The sequence below is a fragment of the Salvelinus sp. IW2-2015 genome, linkage group LG37, assembly GCF_002910315.2.
Source record: "Salvelinus sp. IW2-2015 linkage group LG37, ASM291031v2, whole genome shotgun sequence".
Lineage (NCBI taxonomy): Eukaryota > Metazoa > Chordata > Actinopteri > Salmoniformes > Salmonidae > Salvelinus > Salvelinus sp. IW2-2015.
Window position 1 is genome coordinate 18,394,085 of NC_036876.1, and position 20,647 is coordinate 18,414,731.

General features: G+C 42.3%; 1 protein-coding gene and 1 long non-coding RNA gene across 2 annotated transcripts in view; both read left to right on the top strand.

Moving 5' to 3' along the window:
* Window positions 1-17,301, top strand: part of LOC111960306 (leucine-rich repeats and calponin homology (CH) domain containing 4) — a 75,129-nt gene extending 57,828 nt beyond the window's left edge. Inside the window, exons 17-21 of the transcript XR_011475045.1 lie at window positions 14,574-15,474; window positions 16,023-16,249; window positions 16,493-16,623; window positions 16,904-16,995; window positions 17,202-17,301. The gene's annotated coding sequence lies outside the window, so the exon portion shown is untranslated. The remainder of the gene's footprint in view (window positions 1-14,573; window positions 15,475-16,022; window positions 16,250-16,492; window positions 16,624-16,903; window positions 16,996-17,201) is intronic.
* A 381-nt stretch (window positions 17,302-17,682) lies between these two features.
* Window positions 17,683-20,168, top strand: LOC111960423 (uncharacterized). Its single transcript, XR_002876840.2, has 3 exons — window positions 17,683-17,741; window positions 18,083-18,195; window positions 20,087-20,168. It is a non-coding gene; the product is annotated as an uncharacterized lncRNA (long non-coding RNA).
* Window positions 20,169-20,647: the final 479 nt, after the last annotated feature.

Consider the following 20,647-nt stretch of genomic DNA (forward strand, 5'->3'; position numbering starts at 1 on the left):
TTCACTTTTGTACGGACTAGACCACACTACACGAATCACCCTCCTATGGTACTCCCCTTGCTCACTCTCTTCCATGGTGCATGGATAAAGGAATGGGTTCCTCATGTAGTGGGGTCCTTCTTTGAGCTGCAGTGGACATGGGCATGGAGTGTACAGTTTTGAAGTAGTATGGTGAACGTCTGTGTTTTACTCCTTGAGTAACTAATTGTAATTGTGTGAGTATGGTTGTTTGACTACATTTTAACAAGTCATTAGCTGGACGGTTTTAGTGTGCTGTGTTATTTTTTGTTAATGTGCACGCTGGGCACAGTGGTGTGATCTCTGTTCCCCACCCACCCAGGACACCCTGTGTCCACCCAGCTGATCCTGAGTGGTGATGGTCTGTCTCGGGTCGCCCAGACTGTCAAGCCCTGCTGGACCTCCCTGTGTCAGGGCCCGACACTCCTCTCGACAGGATGCGCTGCCCCAACGTGCTGCCACAAACTGCCTGCTTAGAGCTTAACCAGCACTCCATAGTTTTTGTCATTCAAAACAAAATAGAAACGTTGTGTGTACTGTAAATGGGAGTCCGTCTAGTGTGATATTTTTTCTTTCAGTCTGCTTTAAGACGTACCATTTCTTACAAACCCATACAGTGTAAAGGTACAATCTACCCATAAGACTGAACTATTGTCAATATCGGTGTTGTGATTATGTATTAAAGCAAGAAGCAGTAAAATAAAATCTCATTAAACTTTAATTGTTATTTTAGGTTTGAAGTTTTGTTTTTCAAGATATTTTTGCAGAGGGCCCAATATACACAAACCTAAGGCGGTATAGTTGTTTCTTGCTATGACCATATTACCTAATGTTCCCCTTTATTAATCATCTGTCGCTTTTATCATACAACCATTACCAGTGGAAACATTGACAATCGGCAGTATCACACTCCCGATGCCGGAACTGGTCTGAAGGCTTATCACATCCCCTGTATGATAAGACACGCAAACTCTCCATGAACACAGCTTGCACAACACACTCCATATACACAAAGACAGTGGAAATGAGGAAGCGATAAGGCCCTTTCCATTCCGCTGATGTCCCTGGCGGAAGCCCCCACGAGGGCCGGGCTTGTTCCTTGTAAGCGTCACTGGGAGCGGAGTGTCTGCCTCACATTTATCGGCTGTAATTAAGCCGTGAATAACACCCACGCCTGCATGTCCTGGAAACAGGGTTCTGTGTGTCCAACTCATGCTTGCGTGTTACGTGGCGGTTAGAGACCTGAGGACGAGTTATATCTGATATTTATACAGGTTTGATACCATATCATTAGATTCATTATAGATTACTGGGGGCTCTGGAATTTGTGATGCATAGGTTAAAATGATCTTGCAAGGTTGTGCTATGGTTATCGTTTTGGAAAGGTTGTTAGATTAGGTGAGCCGCATGCGTTGGGGCATGATCGGGGCTAGATGCTAGGCTGCAAAGATATGAAAAGTGGTTCCTAAATTCCATGATGTGGCATGCAAGAACAGAAATCATATGAACAGGGAAGATATTTTAAACTATTTTTTATTGTTCAATAATAAACTCTTTGATGAACCTATGTATACAAATCTCAGAGCCCCCAGAGATCTATAATGAATCTAATGATATTGGTATAAAATTATGTATTAACGACAAAGTGGATTATTAGCTTTTCAAAACGGGAACAAACTTCAACGGTTCAATTAAATGCTTGAGTGCGGTATGCAAAATTGCAGCAAAGATTGCCAAACTAAATGCGTGTAGACATGTAATGTAGGTATCAATGGCTCGCTGTGAGATATGTTCACTAGGGCTTGTCCACTGCACACGCTGAAGACTTCGTGATAACATTGAGTGGGAAGTCAAACCCCGAACTTGTTTAGACGACACTGGACAAGCCCATACCCAACCTGGAGTTAAAGTTGCTCTCTCCTTTACCTTTACTTGTATATTTACAAGTTCTGAGGCAGTATTTGATTAACTCATTGGCCAGTTTATTTGGTACACCCATCTAGTACCGGGTCGGACCACCTTTATCTCCAAAACAGTCTGAATTCTTTGGGGAATGGGTTCTAGAAGATGTGGCATTCAAATGTTTCTCAATTGGTTTTAAAGGACCTAATGTGTGCGAGGAAAACATTCCCCACACCATTACACCACTGCCACCAGCCTGTACCATTGACACCAGACAGGATGTTTACAGGCCTCCTGGGCAATATACAGTGTTCCTCACTGAGTTCCTTGAAATCCTATCGAACATTATAGACATGGCAGATAATATTCTGATTTTTGTTGACTTTAATATTCACATGGAAAAGTCCACAGACCCACTCCAAAAGGCTTTCGGAGCCATCCTCGACTGTGGGTGTTGTCCAACATTTCTCCGGACATACACATTGCCACAGTCATACCCTGGATCTAATTATTTCCCGTGTGATAAATATTGTGGATCTGAATGCCTGGACTATCGGACCACCATTGTATTATGTTTGCAATTGCAACAAATAATCTGCTCAGACCCCAAACAAGGATCCAAAAGCCGTGCTATAAATTCTCTGACAACCCAAAGATTCCTAGATGCCCTTCCAGACTCCCTCCTCCTACCCAAGGATGTCAGAGTACAAAAATTGGTTAACCACCTAACTGAGGATCTAAATTTGTCTTGCGTAATACCCTAGATGCAGTCGCACCCCTAAAATAAAAAACATTTGTCACAAGAAATTAGCTCCCTGGTGTACAGAAAATACCCGAACCCTGAAGCAAGCTTCCAGAAAATTGGAACGGAAATGGAGCCCCACCGTCTTTCGACTAGCTTGGAAAGACAGTACCGTGCAATATCGAAGAGTCCTCACTGCTGCTCGATCATCCTATTTTTCCAACCTAATTGTGGATTCTTTTTGATACTGTCAAAAAGCTAACTAAAAAGCAGCATTCGCCAAGAGAGGATGGCTTTCACTTCAGCATTGATGAATAACTTCGATGAAAAGATCATGATCGTTAGAAAGCAAATTACAGACTCCTCTATGAATCTGCGTATATACCAAAACTCAGTTGTCCTGAGTATGCACAGAACTGCCAGGACCTTGGATCAATGGAGACACTGCAGTTTTTTAATCCTGTATCACTTGACACATTCATGGAACTAATCATGGCCTCCAAACCTTCAAGCTGCATACTGGACCCTATTCCAACTAAACTACTGAAAGAGCTACTTCCTGTGCTTGGCCCTCCTATGTTGAACATAATAAACGTCTCCCTATCCTCGGTATGTGTACCAAACTCACTAAAAGTGGCAGTGATAAAGCCTCACTTGAAAAAGACAAACCTTGTCCTGGAAAATGTAAAAAACTATCGGCCTATATCGAATCTCCCATTCCTCTCAAAAAAAATTTAACAGCTATTGCGCAGCAACTCACTGCCTTCCTGAAGACAAATAATGTATTCGAAACGCTTCAATCTGGTTTTAGACCCCATCATAGCACTGAGACTGCACTTGTGAAGGTTACCTMTAATGCCGTCAGACCAAGGCTCTGGATCTGTCCTCGTACTCCTAGACCTTAGTGRTTKTTTTGACACCATCGATCACCACATTCTTTTGGAGASATTGGAKATCCTAATTGGTCTGCATGGACAAGTTCTTGCCTGGTTTAGATCTTATCTGTAGGAAAGATATCAGTTTGTCTCTGTGGATGGTTTGTCCTCTGACGAATCAATTGTAAGTTTTGGCGTTCCCCAAAGGTTACGTTTTAGGACCACTATTGTTTTCACTATACATTCTACCTCGTCAACATTGTCAACTTGCAATGCTATGCAGACGACACACCGCTTTACATTTTGATGAAACATGGTGAAGCCCCAAAATTGTCTACTCTGGAAGCCTGTGTTTCAGACATAAGGAAGTGGATGGCAGCAAATGTTTTACTTTCAAACTCGGACAAAACAGAGATGCTAGTTCTAGGTCCCAAGAAACAAAGAGATCTGCTGTTGGATCTGGAAATTAATCTTGATGGTTGTAGTCGTCTCAAACAAAACTGTGAAGYACCTCAGCGTTACTCTGGACACTGATCTCTCTTTTGACGAACATATAAATAATATTTAAAGGACAGCTTTTTTCCATCTTCGTAACATTACAAAAATRAGAAACGTTTTGTCCAAAAATTATGCAGAAAAACTAATCCATACTTTTGTTACTTCTAGATTAAACTACTGCAATGCTCTACTCTCTAGCTACCCAGATAAAGCACTAAATAAACTTCAGTTAGTGCTAAACACAGCTGCTAGAATCTTGACTACAACCCCAGAAATGTATCATATGTTACTCCAGTGCTAGCCTCTCTACACTGGCTTCCTGTTAACGCTAGGGTTAATTTCAAGGTTTTACTGCTAGCCTACAAAGCATTACATTTGRTTGCTCCTACCTATCTCTCCGATTTGGTCCTGCCGTACATACCTACACGTACTCTATGGTCACAAGACACAGGCCTCCTTATTGTTCCTAGAATTTCTAAGCAAACAGCTGGAGGCTTTCTCCTATTAAGCTCCATTTTTATGGAATGGTCTGCCTATCCATGTGAGAGACGAAGACTCGGTCTCCACCTTTACAGTGGTTCCTCTTAAAAGTTATGAGCTTTTGCTACGACTGTTTGTGGTAGATGGTGGCATTCTGTCATTGCATCACACTATCACAAAGGGGAGTTAGAACGCTGATCTATCGGTAGTCTAAACTGTGGTAATTAATGGAGGTGTTTTTAGTCTGAGAGTCTCTCCTCGGGCATTAGATTCCTGTATCTGGCAACAACAACAACAAAAAACTGTCGGTGGTCCTGGAGTTAAGAGAGAACTTGGGTAAATACAATGGGGGAATTTCACTTGACATGTGGACTGACGATTTTCCCAAAAATAGGCACGTTGMGCTTCTGGTTTCTCTCCCTATAAAAACAGAAATAAATAATTCAAAATAACAAACTGGCTTTATTTACAAATTAGTAAGAATATCTCTGACCCAAATGTATTCCTTGGGCCGACTCCGGTTTGAGTTATCTGGCAGATTATTACACAGGCTGCTTTATATAATTAACATTTCATCATTTATTTATTTTTACATATTTTCTCATTGTTTCTGTGATCAGAAAATACAATTAGCATTAAATTCTTTAAGAGTCCTGTTTAAGCATTATTTTAGTATTTTGATACTTTGTGCAAGGAAATTGATCAGCATWAAAAAAAAACTTTGTTGATGGGGCCTCCCAAGTGGCGCACTGGTCTAAGACACTGGTCTAAGACACTGCACGTTGCTACAGATGTTGGTTTGATACCCGTGCCGGCTGCGACTCGGAGACCCATGAGACAACGCACAATTTGCCCAGCGTCATCCGGTTTAGGGGAGGGTTTGGCCGGCTTGGCGGTGGGCTTTTGGTATCTCTCCCTCTAAAAACAGGGAGAGAAAACAAGCGTAGCAGGCTGTGAATTCTGCAAACAACGTTTCTAGGATGGGCTATTAGCAGGACAATATACTTTTTCCTTTTATTCAGATTACAACCGCTCACTTTCAGTTATTTTAAAACAAAATCATCTCCAAAATATCGTTATTTCATAAACAAGGACTTGAAAATGAGATCGTGAACTCTGCAAACAACGTTTCCAGTCTGAGAATGGTAAATGACTAATACATTCATTCAATACATTGGAATACAAAATAAGCCATCCATCCAGCCATTCTGGGCTATTAGCAGGACAATAGACTCTTGCCAAGGAGGGTAGGGGGAGAATTTGATGCCAAACACATTTGATCAGGTTTAAATCAGGAGACTTACAAGGTATACTGTAGGCCTACCGTGGGTGTTGTAGGTCTTTTATTTATTTTGGTGATACCTGTTCCAGGGCTTCTTCGTGTGGCTTCTTCATCAACATCTTTATGCTTTCGTTAATAAAATAATGATAAAAATACTCTTGCCAGCTTTGATCCATGCCTGGGCCTGCAGGACGCACATTTCTTTGTTTGTCAGACAAATCATTGGGTTGAAACTACAGAACAGTACAAAATAAGAGAACACATGGTTAATGTTCTGAAAAAAATATAATATATATTGGTCATATTGGTCATGGCTCCCGAGTGGAGCAGTGGTCTAAGGCACTGCATCTCAGTGCAAGAGGCATCACTACAGCCCCTGGTTCACATTATTAAAATCTTTTTTTTATAATGGAGGGAGAGTGGACAGGGAGATAAAAAATGAACCCCAAAAGGTTCTTTGCGGAACCATTATAAGGGGTGCTTCAAATAACCTTTTTCAAGGGTTCTTCGAAGAACTTATAGGGGTTACCCACAGTTTCAATTTGAAGATCCCCCTAAAGGATACTTTACATTTTCTTTTTGGAGTGTAGGAGTAAATGTCAGTTGGCTTTTCATAACGAGCATTCAGAGGTCAAGCAGGTGCGTGAGAGAGAAAATATCAAAACACACAGTAATGCGTGTTAATAGGTTCAGCGAGCCGATCTGTTATCCAACGATTCTTTTAATAGCCCGGCTACTGTGTGAAAATCCCCCCCAAAAAGCAATAGCCTACCCGTGTGTGGTCAACTATTTCAGCACCGTTTCGCGCTGCTCTGAGACATGCAAGACTACCTAAATAACATATACATTTTTAAAAGTTTATTTTTATTTTTATTAACCCTGCATTATAATTGTATTAAAGCCCCTTAGGATTGTAAATGAATATCTCTAAATTGAATTAGATCTACTACTGTACAAAGACATTTTATGGATCTGCCAGTATTTTCATTTAAAGATTCCAGTAAAGAAATGTGTATGTAGAGGGGTAACTTCCTCCACCAGTTCTCTTACCATTTTGTACAATTGTGTGATTAGCCTACCAGTTGGTGTAACTGTAATGTTAATTCTCTTAAGAGGAATTTTGCTCTTCACTATCACAATATTAAAAACGTTCAAATGCATTCATGAATGAAATTGCTTTAGTCGACATGTTGCGGTTCATCTGATGAAGGTTTGACTCAATCTATAAGCCCAGGACGATAGTAAGATACACTACAAGAAAGGGTCGGAAGGCCATCTAACAAGTGCAGATCAGACGGCCATCAAGCGAAACAGACCAATGAAGCACGGGTAAACGGCGAGTGTATCTATGACTCTGAGGACTCGGTAGGGTAGGTGGCCCATGCCCTCTGCTTCTCCCTTCCCTCTGCGCGGGGTTCTGGGCCGGGAGGGTGGCTTCGGCTCTCCCCCGAGCTCGGATCCCCACATCTCCATGTCGCCTGGGTTATGCAAAACCGGGCTCCATCCCCCCTTAGCCACGGCCGCATCGCGCACCCACTTTCCCCGTTAGGCACGGCCGCATGTCGCACCCCCAATATCAAGGTGCACAAAAACCCTGAGGGTTTCGTTTTTCTTGGAATAGAAACACCATAATATTAATCAAATTCATTAAGATCCATTTCTTAAAATCAATCCCATATACTATGTTCTTACAAAAAAGGTTTAAATTCTCTAGTACAGCCAATATTAAAGACTATGAAATGCTTCTCAAAGATACCCTATGGTGGTCAAACTAGCACTAACTAGCATTAATTGCAACAATGGCTGACAATTAAATAACGTGCCATAGAATTCTGCGGCAGCCCGCAAGGTGTGCTGCAGTATGACACAACTTTTACATGAAGAACTACTGTAAGTCTTTACTAAAGACTCTCTTCAGTAGGTCCTATGATTGAGTGTAGTCTGGCCCAGGGGTGCAAAGGTGAACGGAAAGGCACTGGAGCGACGAACCACCCTTGCTGTCTGCCTGGCCGGATCCCCACTCTCCACTAGGATTCTCTGCCTCTGATGCTATTACGGGGTCTGAGTCACTGGTTTACTAGTGCGCTTCCATGACGTCCCTAGGAGGGGTGCGTCACTTGAGTGGGTTGAGTCACAGACGTGATTTTCCTGTCTGGTTTTGCATCCCCTCGGACCTGTGCGGTGGAGGAAATCTTTGTGGGCTATACTCAGCCTTGTCTCAGGGTAGTATGTTGGTGGTCCGTTGATATCCCTCTAGTGGTGCCGGGGCTATGCTTTGGCAAAGTGGGTGGGATTATATCCTGCCTGGTTGGCCACAGTGAAATTAAGTATGCTCCCTCTAATTCTCTCCCTCCCCTCCCGGAGGATCTGAGCCCTAGGACCATGCCTCAGGACTACTTGGCCTGATGACTTCTGGCTGTCCCCAGTCCACCTGGTCATGCTACTGTTCCAGTTTCAACTGTTCTGCCTGTGGCTATGGAACCCTGACCTGTTCACCAGATGTGCTACCTTATCCCAGACCTGCTGTTTTTGACACTCTCTCTCCCGCACCTGCTGTCTCGACCTTTGAATGACCCTGCTGGTCATCTATGAACATTTGAGAATAATTCTTCAAGAATAATCTGTCCTTAATGGCCATGTATAGTGCCTTGCGAAAGTATTCACCCCTTTGGCATTTTTACTATTTTGTTTTCTACAACCTGGAATTAAAATAGATTTTTGGGGGGTTTGTAATATTTGATTTACACAACATGCCTACCACTTTGAAGATACAAAATCTTTTTTATAGTGAAACAAACTAGAAATAAGACTTAAAAACTGAAAACTTGAATTTGCATAACTATTCACCCCCCCAAAGTAAATTATTTGTATATCCACCTTTTGCAGCCATTACAGCTGCAAGTCTCTTGGGGTATGTCTCTATAAGCTTGGCACATCTAGCCACTGGGATATGTGCCCATTCTTCCAGGCAAAACTGCTCCAGCTCCTTCAAGTAGGATGGGTTCTGCTGGTGTACAGCATTCTTTAAGTCATACCACAGATTCTCAATTGGATTGAAGTCTGGGCTTTGACTAGGACATTCCAAGACATTTAAATGTTTTCCCTTAAACCACTCAAGTGTTGCTTCAGCAGTATGCTTAGAGTCATTGTCCTGCTGGAAGGTGAACCTCTGTRCCAGTCTCAAACCTCTGGAAGACTGAAACAGGTTTCCATGAAGAATTTCCCTGCATTTAGCGCCATCCATTATTCCTTCAATTCTGACCAGTTTCCCATTCCCTGCCGATGAAAAACTTCGGGATGATGTTCTCGGGGATGAGAGGTGTTGGGTTTGCGCCAGACGTAGCGTTTTTCTTGATGGCCAAAAAGCTCAATTTTAGTCTCATCTGACCAGAGTACCTTCTTCCATCTGTTTGGAGAGTCTCCCACATGCCTTTTGGCGAACACCAAACGTGCTTGCTTATTTTTTTCTTTAGGCAATGGCTTTTTTTTGGCCACTCTTCCATAAAGCCCAGCTCGGTGGAGTGTACGGCTTGAAGTGGTCCTATGGACAGATACTCCAATCTCCACTGTGGAGTATTGCAGCTCCTTCAGGGATATCTTTGGTCTCTTTGTTGCCTCTCTGATTAATGCCCTCCTTTCCTAGTCCGTGGGTTTTGGTGGGCAGCACTCTCTTGGCAGGTTTGTTGTGGTGCCATAGTCTTTCCATGTTTTAATAATGGATTTAATGGTGTTCTGTGGGATGTTCAAAGTTTCGTAGTTTTTTTTATAACCCAACCCTGATCTGTACTTCTCCACAACTTTGTCCCTGACCTCCTTGGTCTTCATGGGTCCGCTTGCTTGGTGGTGCCCCTTGCATAGTGGTGTTACAGACTCTGGGGCCTTTCAGAACAGGTGTATACAGTGGGGAGAACAAGTATTTGACACACTGCCGATTATGCAGGTTTTCCTACTTACAAAGCATGTAGAGGTCTGTAATTTTTATCATAGTTACACTTCAACTGTGAGAGACGGAATCTAAAACAAAAATCCAGAAAATCACATTGTATGATTTTTAAGTATTTAATTTGCATTTTATTGCATGACATAAGTATTTGATACATCAGAAAAGCAGAACTTAATATTTGGTACAGAAACCTTTGTTTGCAATTACAGAGATCATATGTTTCCTGTAGTTCTTGACCAGGTTTGCACACACTGCAGCAGGGATTTTGGCCCACTCCTCCATACAGACCTTCTCCAGATCCTTCAGGTTTCGGGGCTGTCGCTGGGCAATACGGACTTTCAGCTCCCTCCAAAGATTTTCTATTGGGTTTCAGGTCTGGAGACTGGCTAGGCCACTCCAGGACCTTGAGATGCTTCTTACGGAGCCACTCCTTAGTTGCCCTGGCTGTGTGTTTCGGGTCGTTGTCATGCTGGAAGACCCAGCCACGACCCATCTTCAATGCTCTTACTGAGGAAGGAGGTTGTTGGCCAAGATCTCGCGATACATGGCCCCATCATCCTCCCCTCAATACGGTGCAGTCGTCCTGTCCCTTTGCAGAAAAGCATACCCAAAGAATTATGTTTCCACCTCCACGCTTCACGGTTGGGATGGTGTTCTTGGGTTGTACTCATCCTTCTTCTTCTCCAAACACGATGAGTGGAGTTTAGACCAAGAAACTATCTTTTTGTCTCATCAGACCACATGACCTTCTCCCATTCCTCCTCTGGATCATCCAGATGGTCATTGGCAAACTTCAGACGGGCCTGAACATGCGCTGGCTTGAGCAGGGGGCCTTGCGTGCGCTGCAGGATTTTAATCCATGACGGCGTAGTGTGTTACTAATGGTTTTCTTTGAGACTGTGGCCCCAGCTCTCTTCAGGTCATTGACCAAGTCCTGCCGTGTAGTTCTGGGCTGATCCCTCACCTTCCTCATGATCATTGATGCCCCACGAGGTGAGGTCTTGCATGGAGCCCCAGACCGAGGGTGATTGACCGTCATCTTGAACTTCTTCCATTTTCTAATAATTGCGCCAACAGTTGTTGCCTTCTCACCAAGCTGCTTGCCTATTGTCCTGTACCCATCCCAGCCTTGTGCAGGTCTACAATTTTATCCCTGATGTCCTTACACAGCTCTCTGGTCTTGCCATTGTGGAAAAGTTGGAGTCTGTTTGATTGAGTGTGTGGACAGGTGTCTTTAATACAGGTAACGAGTTCAAACAGGTGCAGTTAATACAGGTAATGAGTGGAGAACAGGAGGGCTTCTTAAAGAAAAACTAACAGGTCTGTGAGAGCCAGAATTCTTACTGGTTGGTAGGTGATCAAATACTTATGTCATGCAATAAAATGCAAATTAATTACTTAAAAATCATACAATGTGATGATTTTTGATGATTTTTAGGCCCTATCCGGAATATCGCTAGTTCGGCATGACCAGAGTCACCGTTTCTGGATCACGAATTTCAAACATATTTTTCAGCACTTTTTTGTGAAAATGGATGAAAATCCTTTTTTAGGCCCTATCTGCAATGTCGCTATTTCGGCATGACCGGAGACACCGTTTCTGGGTCACGAATTTGAAAGGACTCTCACGATGGCCGTTTTCCCCACTCTGCCAGCTGTCATCCAAGCAGGTGACTAACACTTATAGAGAGCACTCTGACAGGTGCCGTTTGTCATGACATCTTAGTAGAACCTTTCAACTGGCTTTTCTTCTGTTTACTACTTCATTTCAGAACTTTTCTATGAACTTTCACTTTGCAAGTGTGGAGTAGGTTGTGTAAAAAAGTGTGGGTTCTCTTTCTCTCTGTGGGTGTGAATCACTATGACCTCTCCCTCTGCCTGCCCGTTGCCTGATCAGAAGCCTTCTGCTCTTTCTTGCTCACATGAACAGGATTAATGGTCTATGGGGTAACCTCCTCCTCTCCTCTATCTAACGCCTCTTCCACCTCCTCTTTCTGGTTGTGTTCGACTGAGGTCACTCGTTATCTCTCCCTGGGTGTTGGATAGTTCCTCCTCCTCTGTATCTTTGTGAGTTTGGAGGGAGTTATCCTGTTCCGGCTCCCTCTAAGGGTGTGCACCGTAATCTCTTTGTGTTGAGGGGTTCAGTGGTTTTGGAGGGAGTCTGAAGTTCGATCTCTAGCGATGAGTGTGGGGGTTGTCCCATGGTGGTGTCCCGCTCCCTCCTAAACTGTAATGTCTGCAATGATGAAAAAGTAGGAGGAGCCACTGAGACATGTGATGAGGCCAAGGAAGATCACCCTGCAAGGACGGGATAGGACACATCACAACACTGCTGCTCATTCATATTCAAACACACCTCAGAGTACGCACACAAACATGGACGCCCCATGTACATATCAGAATCAAACATTTAACAGCCACCTCTTCCCCCACGTCTTGATCCCTCACCTCGAACATGTTGAGTCAATCAAAGCCCAGATGCTGGAATGGTGCTGGAATGCAGGTGCAGTAGGGTCTAGTATGTAATGATGTGATACCATGTGATACCCCATTTCCTGTGTTTTTATTTAATTTAATTTAAACTTTACTTAAACAGGGAGTCACATTGAGATTAAAAATATTTTTTACAAGAGTGCCCTGTAAATGTTGAAGTCATATTGAACAACTACCAGAGAGAACCTTCTCTACATAGGAATTGCATACCATATTTTTTACATACATCAAAATAATACTTTATTGTCAATCAGCAATTACTTACTTAGATAAGGCCTCAACAAGGCCCCAGTTAATGGTTGAAAATAACTTATTTCAGTGCCAATGAGTTACACTGCGTGTATAAAATATTAATAACACCTGCTCTTTCCATGACATATACTGACCAGGTGAATCCAGGTTAAAGCTATAATCCCTTATGGATGTCACTAGTTAAATCCACTTAAATCAGTATAGATGAAGAGGAGGAGACAGGTTTTAAAAAATATTGTAAGGCTTGAGACAATTGAGACATGGATTGTATGTGTGCCATTCAGAGGGTGAATGGGCAAGACAACATATTTACGTGCCTTTCAAAGGGGCATGGTAGTAGGTGCCAGGGGTACCAGTTTGTGTCAAGAACTGCAACGCTGTTGGGTTTTTTACACTCAACAGTTTCCCGTGTGTATCAAGAATGGTCCACCACTCAAAAGACATACAGCCAACTTGACACCAAACAGGGAAGTGACTAATGGACTTTTTCACTAACAAGGACAACGGGGGATATAATTGGCAACAGTCTGCGTTCATAAGATATACCTTCTCCCCTCGTATTATACCAATTCTCAACAAGCAGTTTGAGCAAGATCTTGATTGGAATGGTCAATTTTTCCCATTTTAAATAATGGTTGATATGATCTCTCATGTTCCCAATCCCACTAAAGCTGAGTCTCCCCCCCGGTGCCATTGGAGAACTCAGGTGGAAGCGCCCTAACTCCACCCATTCACGTGTCTCTGGTACCTGTGTCTCTGGTACTCTTTTCTTGTTACCACTGGTCTCTACTCATCGTACTTAAGGTAGCTCCTACAAACTACAGTTTTATTGAAGTTAAAATATAACTACCTAGAAATGTTTTTGGGATTCCAGATTTTGTTCATTCAGGTTGTCATTAAGTAAAATGCACTACCCAACTAGTGTGTGCAAATTTTGTGTAAATTGAAGGAGTTGTCTTTCTTTCACAATTACTGCTGGGAAGTGACTAATGCTCTTTTGCAGGTYTCGGTTTTTATCTAGGCCAACCTTTATTTAACTTGATAAAACTTAAACTGCGAGTATGCGTCCTCTCTATTAATTACCCTTAGCACCTATGTTGTGCATTATAACACAATGCATAGCTCAATAGGCATTATAAATGTGTTTATAATACAATATGAACGGGGTAATAATTTTATTCTGAACAGAACCATTCTTTTTCTGTTCCGTTCCAATGTTTTGACCAGCAAAATAATGTTCTGAACCAGTTTGAACCCCAAAAATGCTTGACATTAAATTGCTTCACCAATCATGCAGTGTAGGTAGAATTTTGCAGGTAGGGAGAGGARGAGAGGGTGGAAGAGGAGGCTTGGCTTGAAGCGCTGGGCATCTTGTGATGATGTGCATTATCTGAATTAGGCCCACAGAATTAAACCTACGGAGGAGCAGCTTCTATGGAGGACCTTTGTCTTTGAACTTCAGAGTTGGTTTAACCTTGGATCAGAGCTAGCTAGCTAACAAGCTTATTTGTCAGATGGGCACCAGAATTAAAAACAAGTCTTACCTTTTTGTAGTTAATAAATCCAATGTGAAATGTAATAACTATACTATCTCCAACGAGCATTGAAAAAGTTAATCTATTCTTCCATTCTTGATAAAAATGTCTCTCCCTATCTTCTGAATCATGATTGTAACGTCAGTAGGCTACAGTTATGCTGTAGCCTGGCTACGTGCACACACACTGGCAAAGATTTACAGCAGGCAGGCAGACTCTGAAATAAGTTTCTGATTGACAGAGGAAGGGCTTTGCATAGGCGGTTTGTTGTGTTTTTTTGTGCGACTGAAAGAATATGTAATAACATTATAACCAGTTCCCATGCTTTTAAAATAATGGTTCTGTTCCAGAACACTATAGATCACTTTTGTTCCCAGTTCTGGTTCTGTTCCTTGAACTGGTTCCAACCCCTGTTCATAAATGCTTCCGAAAGTTTTTATCATGGCATTATAATCACATTATCATATATTTTTATTTTTAGAAACAGAACACAGAGTGGCCACAACAGACTATTCATAGTGCACGTGTTAACATGTTTATCCCTCCCTCCCAGGTGCCCTTACAAGCGGGAAAGTGAGTGAGATCATCCATATCGAGCCGTACAGCATGGCCAGTTTCGAGCACCAGCGCTCCATCCTGGGCTGCAGACAGGACTACCTCTCACAGGTCACCACTGTCAACTGTGAAGGGACGCACGCCGTGGCCTTCTGCCCCTACCCCCGTACTGGCACGCAGGTCGACTGATTGGAGATCGGTTAGAATGTGGCGGAGTCGGAGATTGAAAATGTTAAGTCATAACTACAGAAAAGGCTTAGGGTTAATTCATCCTGCATTAAACATTTTAAAAAATATATATATTTAACCTTTATTTAACTAGGCAAGTCAGTTAAGAACAAATTCTTATTTACAGTGATGGCCTACCAGGGATCAGTGGGTTAACTAACTGCCTTGTTCAGGGGCAGAATAACAGATTTTTACCTTGTCAGCTCTGGGATTCGATCCAGCAACCTTTCGGTTACTGGTTAACTCACTCTAACCACTAGGCTACTTGCAGCATTATCTTGTAGTGTTTGTGCTAGAGTGGGAGAGACTTCTGTGGATTAACATGGGAAAGCCCAGTGAATATAAATATAACCATTTTATTCACATGCGCAATCTTAGTGAACTCAGAGACTGACATTGGTTTACATCGACAGATACAAACCATTGACTTTTGGTGCTAAATTGACATTGAGGACATTGAGTTGGATTCAGGAAACCATTTCCTTTTGGTACTCTACTCTCCCCTGTCTGTAGGTGTGTGTTTGGAGCTGTGGTTCTGTCTGGGGGTGGTAGAGGTACCTAAGGCTGTGGGACCTGTCCTCCTGGGTCAACGATCAGACCCTCACCTACAACGTCCACAAGGTGAGGAGGGACAACACAGAGGAGGTCCTCCCCATGAGGAAACACCAACAGTAGGTTTTATCAAGAATGTAGTATTTACTGTACTATTTTTCTGTATTGTTAATGTTTAAATAATATTGGTATTAGTATTTTCTGTTTTGTTTAAGTAGTACTGTGTATTTTTAAATATTCTTATTTTTGTTTCCGTTTTAGCATGCAATTGGGGACATCTCAATAGTCTATATTGATATCCTCCTCTCATCTCCTCTCCTTCATATTCACTGTTCTATTTACACGGCATAGACGAGATGTGTAGATACCTACTGGGAATTTGCTTCTGATCGGGGCCTGTTGGGTGTAGATGATGATGATGATCGGGGCCTGTTGGGTGTAGATGATGATGATGATCGGGGCCTGTTGGGTGTAGATGATGATCGGGGGATGTTGGGTGTAGATGATGATGATCGGGGCCTGTTGGGTGTAGATGATGATGATGATCGGGGCCTGTTGGGTGTAGTTGACATCAATGCAGTTGAAGGCAATGACAAGGAGGAAGGAAGCCACTTTAGACAATTAAGTTGTGCCCCAGGTATCTGCTTTGATGTCTTGATCTTTCCAGGGTCTCTGTCTCCCTCTGGTGACGGCTACGAGGTGTGCAGATCCCTACGGCTCTGCACGGTGCGGGTCTGGAACCTGGCCAGGTCAAGTTTCACAGGGTGGCCAGTCAGAGTGAATTACGGTCTCCATGGCAACACCGAGGTGGCCTTGGCCCATGACATGAAGCTGTACATCCTGACAGACAGAGGGACAGCCATCTTCACTGACACCCCCTCACCCATATTCCAGGTCCCCAACTAATTTATCAATTTGCCTGGTATCCATACTGAATCCACTCTGCTCTACACTGTTGTTTCACTTCATGGATTGAAGTCACCTCATTAGTTGACAGTAGCGTACCTGTAGTGAAATATGTGCTCTACATTTGTGACTGCCTAGGTTCGAGCTCAGGTCTCCTGCATGCAACAAGACTATGTTAGCCCACTGAGCTAAAGCCTAGTCATTAAGCTTCTGTCACACTTGACTCCATAGACTCTGCTGGTCTATGTCCTGTTCAAGAGAAGCTAGCTGAAGAGACAGTCTGGTCTTTACATCGCCCCCTGTCCCCGACACAAATAAAGGCTCCTGGTCGGACAGCTACTCCTGGGCTTGTCTGAGACAAGGTGAGAGAGAGTCGGTTACTTGAAACAAGCACCAGCTAACTTAGTCCACCACCTGAAACACCACACTCCAAAAACAGTCCCTCTGAGTCAGTTACTTCAGAGAAATAATACCCTCTAGCATCCTAATTCTTGCACAGCTTAACAATGTTGTGTTCATTGTTGCCCCTAATACGTTTTGCCTCATTGTTGTGAACTGCTTTTGGGATGTGGAAGGCTAACACTTTTTTAAAACACTTATATTGTCCATAACCTATTTTATTTGGACTGTTGGGTGTTATAGGGACCATCTGGTAGTGTGGGACCTAGAGTCTGGGTATATCAAAGGGAGGAGACAGGCAGTCCCGGATACTACTATCATTAAGTAGACCACAGGTAACAAAACCAGAGACTCTACCAGAAAAGTAGTGCAAGCTAAGCTATCTGTCCAAAAATCCAGCATAACTTGTTTTGAATGTTACTATTTTATTACCTTGCTATTACCCTGAAGTCTAATGCTCTCAATAATTCTGAACACTCCAGTGTTGTAGCTGTAACAATATACATATTTATATTGCCCTGTGGATTACTATTAACCCTAGCTCAGGTGAGGACAGAGAGCCACTCTGCTAAGAAGAGGAGGACGAAAAGGGAGGCGCAAAGGGAGCAGAGCAGGTTGGACAGGGAGACATGTCTCTCCATCCCTCTGATCTCCTCTCTACCCCTCTCTATCAACTGGTGGTGTGTTCCTATTTCTCCCACCACCTCAATGTGTTCAGCGTGAAGTCCCAGGAACACCTCCATATCCTGGAGGCCAGGACGTCCTTGCTGACCCGCCACATCATCGCCCTCACTCACCCTGGGGGACATCTGGTCCTGGCCAACTACAGCCAGGCTCAACGTACACCCTACCTCTGGGACCTGCAGAAAGGCACGGTATGTACAGTATCAAGCCAGATTCAAATTCAAATAACTTTATTGTCCATGTTACGTCCGTTGTTGGAATGAGACCAAGGTGCAGCGTGGTAGGCGTACATTTTTCTTTATTAAAAATGACACCAAACAAAAAAAAAAAAAAACTAACGTAAAGCTATATGCAGTGCAGAAAGCAACTACACACAAACAAGATCCCACAACTGAAGGTGGGAAAAAGGGCTGCCTAAGTATGTTCCCCAATCAGAGACAACGATAGACAGCTGCCTCTGATTGGGAACCATACCCGGCCAACAAAGAAATAGACAAACTAGAATGCCCACCCAAATCACACCCTGACCTAACCAAATAGATAAATAAAAAGGCTCTCTAAGGTCAGGGGGTGACAGTCCATCTGTGATCACTGTCGACACTATTGTCCATATATGTACACAAGCTACATTATTTGATCTCTCCCCACCCAATATGTTTTAAATGATTGCATTTTTTAAAATGAAGGTAAGGAAATTATTAAAGAATGAGCCTGGAGTCTGTTGTGTGGCGATCACAGATGATGCCAGCAGAGTCGCCTTTGGGGTCAGGAGCCTGAGGCTATCCTGAGGCTAGGAGTGTCCAACCAGATTTATATCCCTGAGAGAGGAGCAACATCCATTCTACTAGCAGGTAGGACAGAGATTACTTTGTAGTTTCAGCCATCTTTGCCTTTTTTAGAGAAATATGATGATTAGGTTTATGTGCAAAAAGTATTCACACCCTTTATTTTTCCACATTTGGTTGTATTACAGCCTGAATTTAAATTTGATTAAAACGTTTTTTACTGGCCTGAACACATTACCCATAATGTAAAAGTGGAATTATGTATTTTTTTTCTCCAATTAACAAAAAATGAAAAGCTGCAATGTCTTGAGTTAATATGTTTTCAATCCCTTTGTTATGGCAAGCCGAAATAAGTTCAGGAGGAGTAAAAATGTGCTTAACAATTCACATAATAAGTTGCATGGACTCTATTCTTAATTCCATTCCTTTACTTAGATTTGTGTGTATTGTTGTGAAATTGTTAGATATTACTGCACAGTTGGAGCTAGAAACACAAGCATTTCGCTGCACCCACAATAACATCTCCTAAACATATGTATGTGACCAATCAAATTTGATTTGACATTAGTTGCATGGACTCACTGTGTGCAATAATAGTGTTTAACATGATTTTCATATGACTTCCTAATTTCTGTACCCCACACATACAATTATCTGTAAGGTCCCTCAGTCAAGCAGTGAATTTCAACCACAAATAACAGGGAGGTTTTCCAATGCCTCGCAAAGAAGGGTGAAGTTATTAATTACACTTTGGATGGTGTATCAATACACCCAGTCACTACAAAGATACAGGCGTCCTTCATAACTCAGTTGCCGGAGAGGAAGGAAGCGGCTCAAGGATTTCACCGTGAGGCCAATGGTGACTTTAAAACAGTTACAGAGTTTTTTGGCTGTGATAGAAAAATGAGGATGGATCAACAACATTGTAGTTACACCACAATACTAACTAAATTGACAGAGTGAAAAGAAGGAAGCATGTACAGAATAAAAAGATTCCAAAACATGAATCCTGTTTGCAACAAGGCACTAAAGTAATACTGCAAAACATGTGGCAAAGGAATTAACTTTTGGTCATGAATACAAAGTGTTATGTTAGGGGCAAAACCAATACAACACATTACTTAATACCACTACATATGTTCAAGCATAGTGGTGTCTGCATCTTGTCATGAGTATGCTTGTAATTGTTAAGGACTGGGGAGTTTTATAGGATAAAAAAATTAATGGAATGGTGCTAAACCCAGGAAAAATCCTAGAGGAACACCTGGTTCAGTCTGATTTCTGCCAGACATTGGGAGATTAATTCACATTTCAGCATGACAATAACCTAAAACAGTAGGCAAAATCTACACTGGAGTTGCTTATCAAGAAGATTGTGAATGTTCCTGAGTGGCACAGTTACAGTTTTGACTTAAATCTAGCTGAAAATCGATAGCAAGACCTGAAAATGGTTGCCTAGCAATGACCATCAATTTATCAGATCTTGAAGAATTTTTTAAAGAATAATGGGCAAATATTAAACAATCCAAGTGTGGAAAGCTCTTAGAGACTAACTCAGAAATACCCATATCTGTAATCGCTGCCAAAGGTGCTTCTACCAAGTATTGACTCAGGGGTGTAAATACTTATGTAAATGAGAGATTTCAGATTTTTATTTTATTAAATTCGCTAAAATTTCTAAAAACATGTTTTCACTGTCATTATGGGGTATTGTGTTGAGATGGGTCAGAAATTGATTTCATCCATTTTGAATTCAGGCTGTAACAACAAAATGTGGAAAAAGTTAAGGGGTATTAATACTTTCTGAAGCCACGTTCACAGACAAGTGATAGAAACATGTGTGTTAAGTAAAGGTTGAGGGAGTTACAATTTGTTTATTTACTGAGTGCCACTAGTGTTGGTAAAGGTGATGGTAAAGTGATAATTCATGGCATTTGTGTGTTGATTGTTCACACAGGTGAGCTGATCCTATTTGCCAGCCTGGTGAGATCTACCAGTCTATAAATCTAAACCAACCAACAAAATGTATGAAACACAACACACCACTAAGTATGGACCTGCCGCTATGATACCAATTTGATACGCAAATATAATGTGGACCAATAACATGTTTTCCATAAATAAGTGCAACTAATTTCATTTCCTACCTTAGTGTGACTTTTGGCATTGGGTCGTTTTGGCATTGGCAAGTCGTTTTTCATAGTCAGGGCTGTAGCAGCTTGTTGCAAGTCTCATGCGGGCCACAAGGTGGTCATCAGTCATAGCAGATCTGTACTTGGACTTTATTATCGTCATGTGAGAAAATGCAGACTCACAGAGGTAGGTTGATCCAAAAAGGGCTGAGAAGTTGAGAGCACATCTTCTTATGTTGGGATACTTCTCCTCCAGCAGCAGCTCCCAGAACTCTTCCTTCATCTCAGTGGCTGCCTTGGATTTCAGCTGAATGTCATTTTGAATGGTGAGAAATTCAGTTTCTGCTATAGTTGTGTCCAACTGAAAAAGTGATCCCATTTGAGGC